Here is a 12,435-nt window from a genome sequence, read left to right as displayed (position 1 = left end):
CTGAGCTGGTTTTAGTGAAAAAGCCTTCCTTTAATAAAAGCTTAACCCTGTTGTTTTTTTGTTAATGAGGTAATGTTTTTTTTTGCTGGGATGTACTGAGAGTGCTACTTCCCCAGCCTCCAGTAAGTGGAAGGATGTAGAGATTTTATAGAAGGCGCCTCCAATTTTGCAGAGGATAAGGGGGTGAAATATATAATTGATATTAAACATTATCTGTATGTTTGGCTTTGAAAAGCTAATCCTGCTCACTTTCTGACTTGTGAAATCTTGTTTTAAAACAAGTCCTTTACATTGGGAAGGCAATAGAATTCTACTAAGAACACAACTGCATTGCTTGAGTGAAAAGTTTGTCCTGACTTCTGAACACTGAAGTGTTACAAGGGCTCCTTCCTCCTTAATGTTTTGGGAGTTGTTATCTTTGAGTCCTACTCATAGGGGCAACAAGTCCTGTGGGGCATTTTTTCTTGGACCTTCAAGCATGGAATGAGAACTGCTGCTGGCGGCAGCTGACTGCTGTTACTCTGCGGAGCCATCAGATGAATGCTGAAGAAAGAGTGCCTTACTCAGGAAAATGAGAAAAATGCTTCAAAAATGGTCAAGTTGACATGTGTGAATTTCTTCCCTTTAAGTATGCAGTTGGAGAACAAGAGGAATTTATAGGAAGATTTATGCTTTTTGATGAGTTTTCTTGTAGGCATTAAAAAATAAAAGAGAAACAATAGCCAGGTGTAGATCTCTTTCTTTCAACAAACTTAATTGTGATGCTGACTGTCAGTACTAAGTCAGTGTGCCAGTTTATTTTCATTGTTTGTTTGTCCAACCATGCTTATTTTCTGAGAGATGAAAAATACCAAATCTCTGAATAATAATAAAAAATGTATCCTTAATCATCTCTAACATTTTTGTGAGTACAATCAATTCTTTAGCTTATGGAACATACTCTCTTCACTCTGAAGAATTACTAATCCTTGCATCCAAACAAAGAAATGGCACTTCATTATGCCTTGCATTGTAACAAATAGGTCGATGAAGGGAGAGCTTTAAAAGATTAGGAAAAATGGCAAGTAATAATTCCTTCTGTGTTGTCAGTTGGTGTTGGTGGTTGGTCTGTTTGTTTGATGGGATTTTTTTTTACTTTTCACGTTAGATAGGAAATTCATGTGGATACTAATTTCTACTCCCCAGATAGAAAAGTATTTTAATTCCTAAACATGGCTCATTTATTTGTTACAAAAGGCAGCAGTGGTGAATTCTAACAGTCCCAATTTATTTGTGCAAACAGTTAATTTAGAATGTTGACACAGTACTTGAAAGTTATGCAGATAATACTTCCAAAAATTTTTCTATATGGTTGTAACTAAACAAGTTATTAATGGCTATAATAAAAAAAAAAAAAAAAAGAGTTCAAAGTAAAAGATCATCTCAGCAGAAGGCTGAACAAAATTTTCTGGAGTAAAGATAGGAAATTAAGAGAGGCTTCTTTGACAAAAATTGCCATGACAAGGTAACTGTCATGTTTTTGAGAGATGTTGCTATTACGGGAATACTGGTGTTGGGGTGACTATTGTGATGAGCAGAAGCCTCTTCATAGGTGAGATCCAACTTTAGGATTTTTTTCCCATTTTTTTGGAGGGGAGGGAAGAGGGGGAAGGAAAGCAAAAAAGAGCAACATGTTAGAAGATTCAGAAATCAAGTGTCCTACAGAAAGTGTAAGTAGGGATTTAACAGGTTTTGAAAACTACCCAATTTCTTTTCACAATAACAAAGTATTCAGTGGCCTACTGGGAACTGGTGGCTAGGAGTGTGAAAGCAAACATCAACAAAAAATGAGTGTGAGTCAGACCCATGAAAGATTTCATGTATTTCAGTTTAAAATATGAAAGCAAATTGCCAAGGAAAACCCTTACTTGAAATTTAAATGTAGATAAATAATAGCCTGTTTGCAGCTAAATAAAAGAAGACTTGCAGAAACAAGCAAGTTAGGCAAACAGTTTTTATTTTATTTTTATAAAACCATCTGGTTTATCACTTGCAGCTTCTATGTTTCAGAATAAAAGAAGATTAACAAAAACTGGAATTATTGAACCAAAAGTGAAATTTGATAAGGCAGCTAATGAGAAACTGTTGATAACAAGTTGGAACACACTTTACAGAGAAGTAAGGAGGAAAAAAGAAGGAAAATTTGGTGATTTTTGGGTTAATAAAAGTGGTTCAGTGATTTTATTGCAGTTGGACTGTATCGGTAGCTCCCCCTCCACAGCTGTTCCCCTTCTCCTCAAAAGTTAAATTAAGCATTTACGTACCTTTCTACATCATATAACTATTCAAAAAGATGCAGAGAATTCCTGGAAATGTGCATTTGGTTATGGAAAATGTATCTCTGTTTTTATATTCCCCCCCTGAACAATTCTGATGCCTACAGTACAGGGGAGGTGTGGAGCTGCTAAAGTAGGTCTAGAAGAAGCCACAACAGTGATCTTAAGGGCTGGAGCCCTTCTACTCTGGAGCCAGGCTGGGAGAGCTGGGTGTGTTCACCTGGAGAAGACAAGGATCCAGGAAGAGCTCAGAACTCCTTCTAGTGCCCTAAGGGGCTCCAGGAGAGCCGGAGAGGGACTGGGGACAAGGGATGGAGGGACAGGACACAGGGAATGGCTCCCACTGCCAGAGGGCAGGGCTGGATGGGAGATGGGGAATTCCTGTGAGAGTGGGGAGGCACTGCCACAGGGTGCCCAGAGCATCTGGGGCTGCCTCTGGATCCCTGGAGGTGTCCAGGGCCAGGTTGAACATTGGGGCTTAGAGCAGCCTTGGATAGTGGGAGATGTCCCTGCCCATGGCAGGGGGTGGGGTGAAATGAGCTTTATAGTCCCTGCTAAACAAAAGCATTCTGAGACTATAAAAGGAGGCTGTTCATGGTTTGTGGTAATAATGTTTGAAAAGTAGCACTCTGGGTTTTTTTTAACAGTGTAGGTGGATATACACTTAGCAAGCTCAGAAAAAGTTTAAAAGCTTCCAAAACAGGCCATCCCCCACAGAACATGAGAAATTGCTTTCTTCATACACATGTAACACCTGGAGATTTAATTACACCTTCACTTAAGTATACTAACAATTAACATTGACTAAGAAACTAAAGATAATATGATTTTAACAGTTTTATATGCATGCAGTAGTTATATTGAGTGTAAACGAAACACAGGGCAATTGTGCCTTTTTTCTACTTGTTTCTTTGTAGTTATTTTTAGAAAATAATCTTATTAAAAATCGAAAGCAGTTTATTGCTGTGTGTTTTCTGCAAATATGGTTAGTGTGTATCTACTTGTATATCCTTGCTTGTATGTATTTAGATGCCTTTATTGAATAAAACAAATAAACACATTAGCTCAAACAACTAAAATTACAAAAGGACTGAAAGTTTCAAGGAAAGAATTAACACACTGCACATTTGTCTGTGGAACACCTATTTTTTATTATAGTTTTCTTTTAAACTAATAGTCTGCATTTGATGTGTTGTAAGTTATAATAGGAAGGCAGTTAAAAAACCAAAACAAAGCACAAAGCCCCTTTACTGACAATTTCTTTAAGACTTACTCTCAACTTTGTTAATGCTTCTTCTGCAAGCCAGTTTTAATAATGGTTATCTGCTGAGGGGGAGATTCTAAATTAGTATTGTAAATCCACTGCTAGGAGGAATAAGCATTGTTAAACTTTACTGTACAGATGACAACTGGAGGAACTCAAATGTAAATTCAGTTTTTGGTAGTATCACCGTGTTGTTTAGACCAGCTGATTTATCTTTGCAATAGCAACATTCTGTTTGCACAAGAAAATGTTTTTGTTGTTTACAATTCCTTCAAAAGTTTAAAAGTTCAGAAATCTTTCCATGTACATATGATTAGATTAGAGTTTTCACTTTCTTTGCTGTGGCTTTCTTACGGCAGGAAATGTTCTTAGCATTTAAAAATAAAGCTTTTGCCCACTTATGGGAAATTAGAAATATTTTTTCTTACTAAATTTCGGAGTTTTATACAGTAGCTCTGAAATTCAGGTGTTCGGGTTCAGAAGACATTTCTATTTGACTATTGAATAGATATTTTTCCACGTGTAAATTGTTGCCACCTTATACTTTCAATCTAAGTCTTCAGGAATTTTCCTGCAGGTGACTTGTCTTGAGTATTGTATCCCTGTTTCAATTAGAAAGCTGGTACTTGACTAATTCACACAAGGAAAGCTCCAAAAAGTTTGATCTTTGTAAGGGGTACGAGTTCAAGGAGGGAGGTATATTGTATGTGGCACTTTTTTTGCTTTTTACCCAGACTACCATTGATAATTTTACATTTGATTATTCAAAAGTTGAGATTGTAAAATATGTACTTTACAGGTGTTACAAAGTAATTTTTTCATAAAGATGCTCGCAAGCTTTGTCTAATGTTCAAATATTTTGCTCCTGTATACTTAGCATCCTGAGGGTTTGTATAGCAGTCGTTGAAGTTCTGGCTATCATATGTGATTGCATACATATTTGTAATACAAAATTGTTTCTTCTGTGGCCCAGTTTCACTGTGAAATCAAGCTGCAACTTTGCCTGTTCTAAAATTAGTCTAGAGTACCGACATTCATCTACATTTTGAGACTCCAGAAGTTGCTACTTGTGAATGCCTTTGTTAAAGTCATGTTGTAACCAGCCTGATGGAGTGTATATTCTTGTACTTGGCAGAGAGCATATGTGTGTGTATATATATATGTTAATGCTTATCAGTATATATATATGTGTGTGTGTATATGTGTGTCTGATTGGGTTTTTTGATCCAGGTATAATTGTTTTGTCTGAGAATCTAATTCATTAGGTATTCTTTCAGTAAGTCAAGATTCTTTTTCCTCTTCTGATCTATCTCTAACCTGCATTTTTTTAAAAAATCAGTTTGTATACACATCAAGAGCTGAAAGTAGTTCTACTGGTTTCAGCGGAGCTGTGGTAGTTTATTCTGTGTAGTATGTATCTTACCAGGCATGTTTTGTTTATTTGGGAAAGAATAAAGTAAATTGTGATGGTGTGCATGTATATTGTGTAAATACAGATGTTTTCTAACTAATTTTTACATGTTTTGTCAATAGTCAAAGGTTTTCTTTTTAGGTTTTTCAAAGGTAATTTCTTTAAGGCAAACACGACAATGAAAAGTATGTACAATTTGGAGTTTTCATATTCTTGCACAATTCAGAGGAAGTAAAGAAATGGTGTATTAGAGTACAGCTTAAATGTATATCAGTTGAATAAAGCAAGGGCTTAGAGATAGTTGAGGGTTATATGTAGTATCTGCTTTAGATATTTTTCAGAGGTGATAGCAAGGTGAAAGCAGGCTTGTGGAATGGTTGGAAATCATTGATATTCTGACTTTGAGGCTGTAAATGGCTCTGTGGCAGATGGAGGCTTTGTCAAGGAAGAAAAATGGCAGCTCTGCAACATCATAGACACTTTTGCTTAGCAGCTCAGCACATAGCCTGTGACCTTCCAGTGTTCAGGACTTCCTCCTGTGCTTTAATAAATTGTCCTCTAGTTTTACTCCCTAAAAGTAAATAAATAGTAGTCATAATAATTCACTAAAATTTGTAGTATTTCATTGTGAAAAAAGTACAAGCCTGCTTTATTGCTAGGTATTTAAAAGTAAGCTTTGAAGGATGCTTACAATTTCTGCATTGAAGTGCTGGTAATAGTGTTTAACTAAGCACTGTGTAATACTGAAAGTGAAGGTGTTACTGTGCGTGCGTATGACTACGTGTACAGCACAACACAAAACCTGTATATGCACACTAGATATGTATCCGTGCATATTCTGTATGTCAATGTGTATATTTTTATGAATGTTCTCTGGAATATTTGAAACACTATAAAATGGACAGTGTTAAATTTTGGAATATGTTTGTACTCTGAGCATCTATATCTGTGATTTATTGCAGCAAAATACAGAAGTAACTACCTCTTAAGAGTTCAGAAAGAATAAATATGAATAAATAAGTTTCTGGATTCATGCTTTTTCTTATTGATAAAAATTCAAATATGTTTTAGCACCTGGCATTATCTTATTCTGTGTGGTGTTGATAGTTTCATCTATATTCTTGTCTATACTTTCAAAATAAGGGTTCACTTTCATTAGTAGAATAACTGGTTCCTGTGTTCTCATGCCTATGAAATTTATGCCAAGTTGTGTGAGTTGTGAAGTTTTATGTTGTGTGCTTAAGGTATATGCATGATTGCCTAGTGTCAACAGTGATGTACCGGAATCACATATTTCATATGTACAGGAAATTTGCATATCTTGTAATTCTCATTTGAATTAGGACTGTATTATTTAACAGTTTTCTATATTCTTAGGTTGCAAATCCACTAGATTGATCACTAATAAAACCAGTGATGTCAGTTGCTGTAATATGTGGCTTCAAGAGCCTGTAAGATCTTGCGGAAGATGCTCAATTGCACTGTTGAACTATACTGCATGGCAGTAAGTCATTGTTAAAAGTGCAAGCTTTTCACAGCTGTCATCTGCTAGGTGTACTCTTTAGCCTGCTTGACAATTGTTAGAGTTTCAGAAAGCAATCGCAGAAGAAAAATGACCTATCACTTTCAAGGGTCAAGGTTGTGGCATTAGAGCTTCTTCATTTCAGAGCCTGAAGGTCATATAGTCCTTGCGTTTAAATGAGTCATGCCTCCTTTATCTCTTCAGCTTCAGTCATTTTGAGATGTAATGTGGATGGCTTTATTGAAGAAGGACAAATGCTTCATAATTGAAAGAAGCATTTTTGATAGTGTGTGATAGTCTTCATCCATCTTTTTATTAGGACATGGTAATCTGTGAATGAGAGTAAGACCTCTTCATATGGTGTATGCCTGGATGTTTGTGTCCTGTAGCCACAAATCTTTAAAACCGAGAAAAATTGAATAAAAAGTAAAGGCATGTGTTTTATGCCTTTAGCTTTCAAAGGCTCTTAATAATATAGGTGCTTGTTAAGTTAGCAGTGGAGCACATGTGAAGACAGTCTGTGGAAAATTTTGTGCTTTCTGTTACTTACCTACTTCATTATGTCCAGTATCTTGATGGTATTTGTGGGCTGTTTAGAGACCATTTGATACAACTGGCTCCAGGGATGCTTAAGTCCATATTCTGACAGGTAATTATTTTTCTCCTCTATTTTTTTTTCAGTGGTCTTTTATGCCTTTTGGGTTTTTTGATGTTGTGATGGCTGTTGTAACCATAGAAGGACTGAATGACTTCCTTACATCTCCCAGATAAAATAAATTACAAATTGCTTCCATTTATTCCATGAGAGTTGTGAGCAATTTTTTACTAGAGTGAGTGATTATTTGCCCTTTCCTTTTCATGGAATTAGGGTTTTGTAGTGTTAATTAAAAAAAAGGAGAAAAATACCCATGCCCACCCAAGCAAGCACCATGTCATGTGTTACCCCCCCCCTCCTCTCTCACCCACTTCTGCAAAAAACAGCCAACCCTACCAAACAAATCTGCAAACATCTATTCCCTATTGTTTTGTATTAGATTTTGGTGTGACTTTGGAGCTTATCAGCAATAATATTAACTTAATAGTACCTTATGGTCACAATGTGTTATTTGTATTAATTCAGTTGGGAAAAAAAATCTGTAAAATGAGAACAGTAGAAAAAAATTAGTGTGCTGTATTCTAGTTTCAATAGTTTTGGGATGATTTCAAAACATAGGTTTAATACTTTTGGAGCTAGGGGTGCAAACAGGTTGCTTTTTATCTATGAAGTATTAAGACAACATATAACCCGCAAAACCAAAATATGGTATTAGTAGAAGGAGAGAAAAATGTCTTTTAAAATACCTTTGCAATTTTTAATTTTTATGGTCACCTATGAGTAGTCAAATAAATAATTCCATTCTGTATTAATCTCTTTTCAGTAAAGTGTTTTATGTACCTGTTATATATAGTGCATACTTTAACATACTGTCCCTGAGCTTGCTGGATTGTTTTACTTTTTTTCATTATGGTCTGGCATGTTCAGGCAAAGAAAATAAATTTGTATTCATGTAATGATGCTAAATTCTGTCCCGTTTAATCATTAAATAAATAGAGAGGGTATTTTTCTAAAATGTGGTGTTCTGTTAAATTCTTGTATTAAGGGGCTTGCAACTTGAACTGTGAAAGTATAGTTTGTTCCAAGTGACAGCCAGTTTTTATTGGATGTTCCAGCAGTTTTATAGAGGAAATAAAACTCCTTTATTTCTGTAGTACCCGTTCATTTTTCTTTCAAGGCTACGTTCACAATTCTGATAGAAGCTATGCAATTAGAATCTACCAGAGAAAGGAAATTTGTAAAATGTACATGCAGTGTTAAAATATTTTGCAGTATTGCTGTACATGAAGCAGTGAAACCAGGAGGACAAGATGCTTGAAAGGTCAAAAAATGAGAGAACAAATGATGCAAAAAGAAAATGACACTGAGGTCTTGGTTTAATACAAATGTATTCCAGGTTGATGGCTGATTTCATTAGCAAATCTCATTGTTATGCAATGTCTGTTCTTCTGCAGCAAAATGAATATTGTATTCTCAGAGTGTCTCTGTGTGTGTATGTGTACTTTGATGATGGATAAAGAATATATTTATTGTTGCTTCAAGCTTTTAAAAGTTCTGAAATATTGTTATAGTTTCAAAATAATTTATTTTCAAATTTCCAATAATGTGATAAATTAGTGGTTATTTTTATGGAAAATAGCAGTTTAACCCTCCTTCTATGTGCATTTCTCTACGTATGTGGTCTTCTCTCCAAAATCTTGTTTGACCAAATAGCAGTTAATACTGAATTTATCCCCCCCATACCTATATGTAAAGAAAATTAAGAATATTGGTTTCTGTAATGCTTTTTAAAATGGATGATAGTAATGTATGCAGAACATGAAAATAAACCTCATCTTCATGTCAAATCTCCTAAAACTCAAATGACTAAATTTTAATAGATTATACTGAAAAATATTAGCAAAACTTTATGGTAAGATACATCAACTTTGTTATGAAATGGCATGTTTTGGTACATAGGACAGTGTGCTCCTTGAGATCCTGATATAATTTAGTTTGGTTTTTTTTTTAGTTTGTTTTTTCCAAGTTGCTGGTTAAAACCATTTAGTAATACTAAGAAATTTTGTTAATCAAAATGCTAAGAATGAAAAGGAGTATACGAGAAAGATGTGATACAGAAAATGAAAATGTACTGAAATTATTTAATTTAGTTATTTTTCTGTGCTCTTTGAATATTTATTCCATGTATATATATTGTGGGATTGAAATCTAGTGGCAAATATTTGAAATGGTACTAAAAAAGTGATAGTTTGGGATTTTTTGTGGTTCTGTGATGAGTTTTAGGTAATGAGCTTGCATGAAGAATGATTTTGGGCCCTGAATTAATGTAAAGAATAAGCTAGTTTTCTGCTGTTTTGTATGACTTCTTATGTACACTGAAACAATTCTGTATTTACTAGGGTTTTGGTAGAGATGTATTTAATAAGAGTAGAATATGGCTCTTTCTGAGTGATGGTTCACTGGTAGCTACTGTTCATTTCAAATCCAAGATACTGTTTCAGGACCAAATTGACAGGTGCGGTGTTCGTGCATTTTATAAACAATTCAATGAGGACCAAAGGGCCTTTAAAGTAAAGTCAAGTCATGAGCGCTATCACCCATAAATGTGACTGGGATATTTGGAGGTAGAAGGAAGGGAAACTGTTGCCTCTCTTCGCCTTGGGAAAGGATACATCTTTCCCTTGGCTTTGGTAGGCCTATACCAATGTAAGGATGCAGATTCCTTCCTGTCAGCTGATGGGTTTTAGAGATTGGTTGATGTAGTTGTTTTTGGTGGTGAGAAACTATTTGAAGTAAGGTAATCTGTCTCTTGTGATGCATCTTTGTTTTCAGTTTGGGGACCAAACTTTAGACCAATCCAGTGAGTACTAGTGGCACTCATTGTAACAGTGGAACTCAAGAGTGGGCTCCATACAGTAGCATATGTAGGGAAAATATGGTAGCGAGGCTTGTAAATGTTGTTAGTCTCTGAATTTACAGGGATGCAAGTAGGACTTGTTTGGTGTGCCGTTACAGGAAGGTCTCTGAGGAGTCAATGGTGGTTGAGACTTTTGTTTCAGGCTGAATGAGGGGAAGAAAGTTGGTTGTTGGGCCTATCCTTTGTGGTCACTTCCCTCCTCCTGCCAATCTTTTGTACTTTAGTTGGAGGTAATTTATTTTAACTTGTTAGATTTTTCTTGAATAAAAAGATTATTTAGAATCACTGTTGTTCCTAAAGTAATGAATTATCCTTTTTGTGTCCTCTTTATTGGTCCATGCAGTTAGTGTCAGAGGATTCCAGTAAAAATGGCTAGAAGCAAAAGGCAGACTTAATATTGCATCTGAAACTTTTATAAGGAAGCATATTGATTTAATAAACTGCAGGAAGTTTATGCTTTCCAACACCATTGATGCAGGCTGTGTTCACAGATGATGCTGGATTCAGGTATTGGGACTGTATTCATAAATGTTTGCTATTTTGAGAAGTATTTCTGCTATGAAGTAATGTGGTTTTTGCAACAATTCTGAAGTTGGGTCAAGTTATGATGCAAAATGTAGGTCTCTGGCTTTGTTAGCATTCACTGCAGGTTCTATAGAAACATGTTCTTCTCAAGTGTGTGTAAGTAACATTCACGACTTAACTGCTTTTATATTTTTTTATCACAGGGTAAACTGAGATATTCTAAATCAAAATGTGTGGAATAGAGCTACCTCAATGATAATAGGTAGTTCTAGATAGACTAAAATCTAGTAGGTGGAGTTTTCAGAATTTTGTAGTTTCTTTATGATCACAGATTTAATTCCCACAGGCAGTGTTTGAAATCTCAGTGGAGGAACCCTTCAATATTTTATGTATATGTATTGTTTTGTAAAGATTTTAATTTTTTCATTTATATAGTTTATCTAATCATACCCATAGCTAGAGTTGTATTCAATACCCATATTTATACTTAGAATTTGCTATATAGAAGGTGATACTGTTACAAAAAAGAAATCTTTCACAAAGACAGTAACTCCGCATTTTGAGGCCATGCCATTTTGTGAGGGTGGGGGCTGATGAGTATTTGAGATACAGCTGGAGTATTTGATTTATTGTATCATATTAGGTCAGTTTTATAAACATAATTTTTTTCATGAAGCTGAGGTGTTTGACCACCAGTGTTTTGGTAGCCTGTAAAATTTCTGTCCTAGAACAACAATTGCTGAATCTTTGTTACTCTCTTGCTGACTAACATGGAGGCAGTGGATTGTAGTTCAGTATATTTAGCTTCTCTGATGGCTACAGTGGTAGAAACCAGATTTTTGCTTTTAATGTTTCACTGACTGTTACCGAACTAAGATCTGATTGAGCCTTGGGTTCAGAAAATAAGTATGGACCTTCTGTTTTGCTGCTTCCAGTGTCATGTTTTTGTTTCTCTCTCTCCTTCACTGCTCTGTCAGTGCTAAACAGCTGCTCCACACGAAGTATTTTTCACATTATGAGCAATATGGATTGAAACAATTTTAGAAAAACCATCATTTATGAGCTATTATTTTAACACGTGGAGCTATTCTGCGTGATTCTCTTGGAGTCATACAAGAATCAAATTCATTGTGGCTGTATTTTAGCATGCAAATTTCTGATACTAGCAGACTGAGGGTTCAGATCATGGTTTCCTAAATCTTGCAGTGAAGGCTTATTTGCAGTTATACTAGTACCAAACTTATCCCAATTAAATACAGCATATATTAGTTTTTAAAACTATTTTAAGACTACTGTAAAGAGTGCTGCTACTACTCTTTGGTTTTGAAAAGGCTTTTCTCATTTGATGGTTTGGAATTCTACTGTTCTCTTCAGAAACCCTGCACATGGTTTGACAGAACTACTTTTTTGTGAGATGGGAAACAAAAAAATTGTGTGAATGAAATGCTGAAGTTTTGGTGTAGTTTAACTTAAGGCAATGGGTTAATATGCAAGTGTCTGATGAGGAAATTGTGGCTGCACTAGTTATGTCTGTAACAGTCACAGCCTGCAAAATTCTTCTTGGTGTGTTGTTTTGATTGCAGAGATCCCTCTTAATGTATCTTTCTTTGGGAGATTGTGAGGACAGAATCACTCCTTCATTGGCGGAGGCTGCATTTTCATTGTCAGTGTTTGCTGATACAGATGAACCCCTTCATATTTCATGATCTTTCCAGTAATGCTTTATGTATTTTTTTTTAAATGAGTTTCCTTTGTTTCTTTTGTAATTGTGAAAATTGTCTGCAATGTATTTCTCATACTGTTATTAGAAACTCTTTTGGTGTCTTGTTTCTTGATTTGTTTTTTTCAGACATGTTACTTTGGTGTGTTCTTCAGATTGTCTTTGA

General features: G+C 35.3%; 1 protein-coding gene across 18 annotated transcripts in view; it reads left to right on the top strand.

Annotated features, from left to right (window-relative positions):
* Positions 1-12,435, top strand: part of BAZ2B (bromodomain adjacent to zinc finger domain 2B) — a 112,046-nt gene that overhangs the window by 26,855 nt on the left and 72,756 nt on the right. The gene's annotated exons all lie outside the window — the stretch shown is intronic.

This window comes from Taeniopygia guttata, chromosome 7 (assembly GCF_048771995.1).
Source record: "Taeniopygia guttata chromosome 7, bTaeGut7.mat, whole genome shotgun sequence".
Lineage (NCBI taxonomy): Eukaryota > Metazoa > Chordata > Aves > Passeriformes > Estrildidae > Taeniopygia > Taeniopygia guttata.
This window is presented reverse-complemented; position numbering and strand designations above follow the sequence as displayed.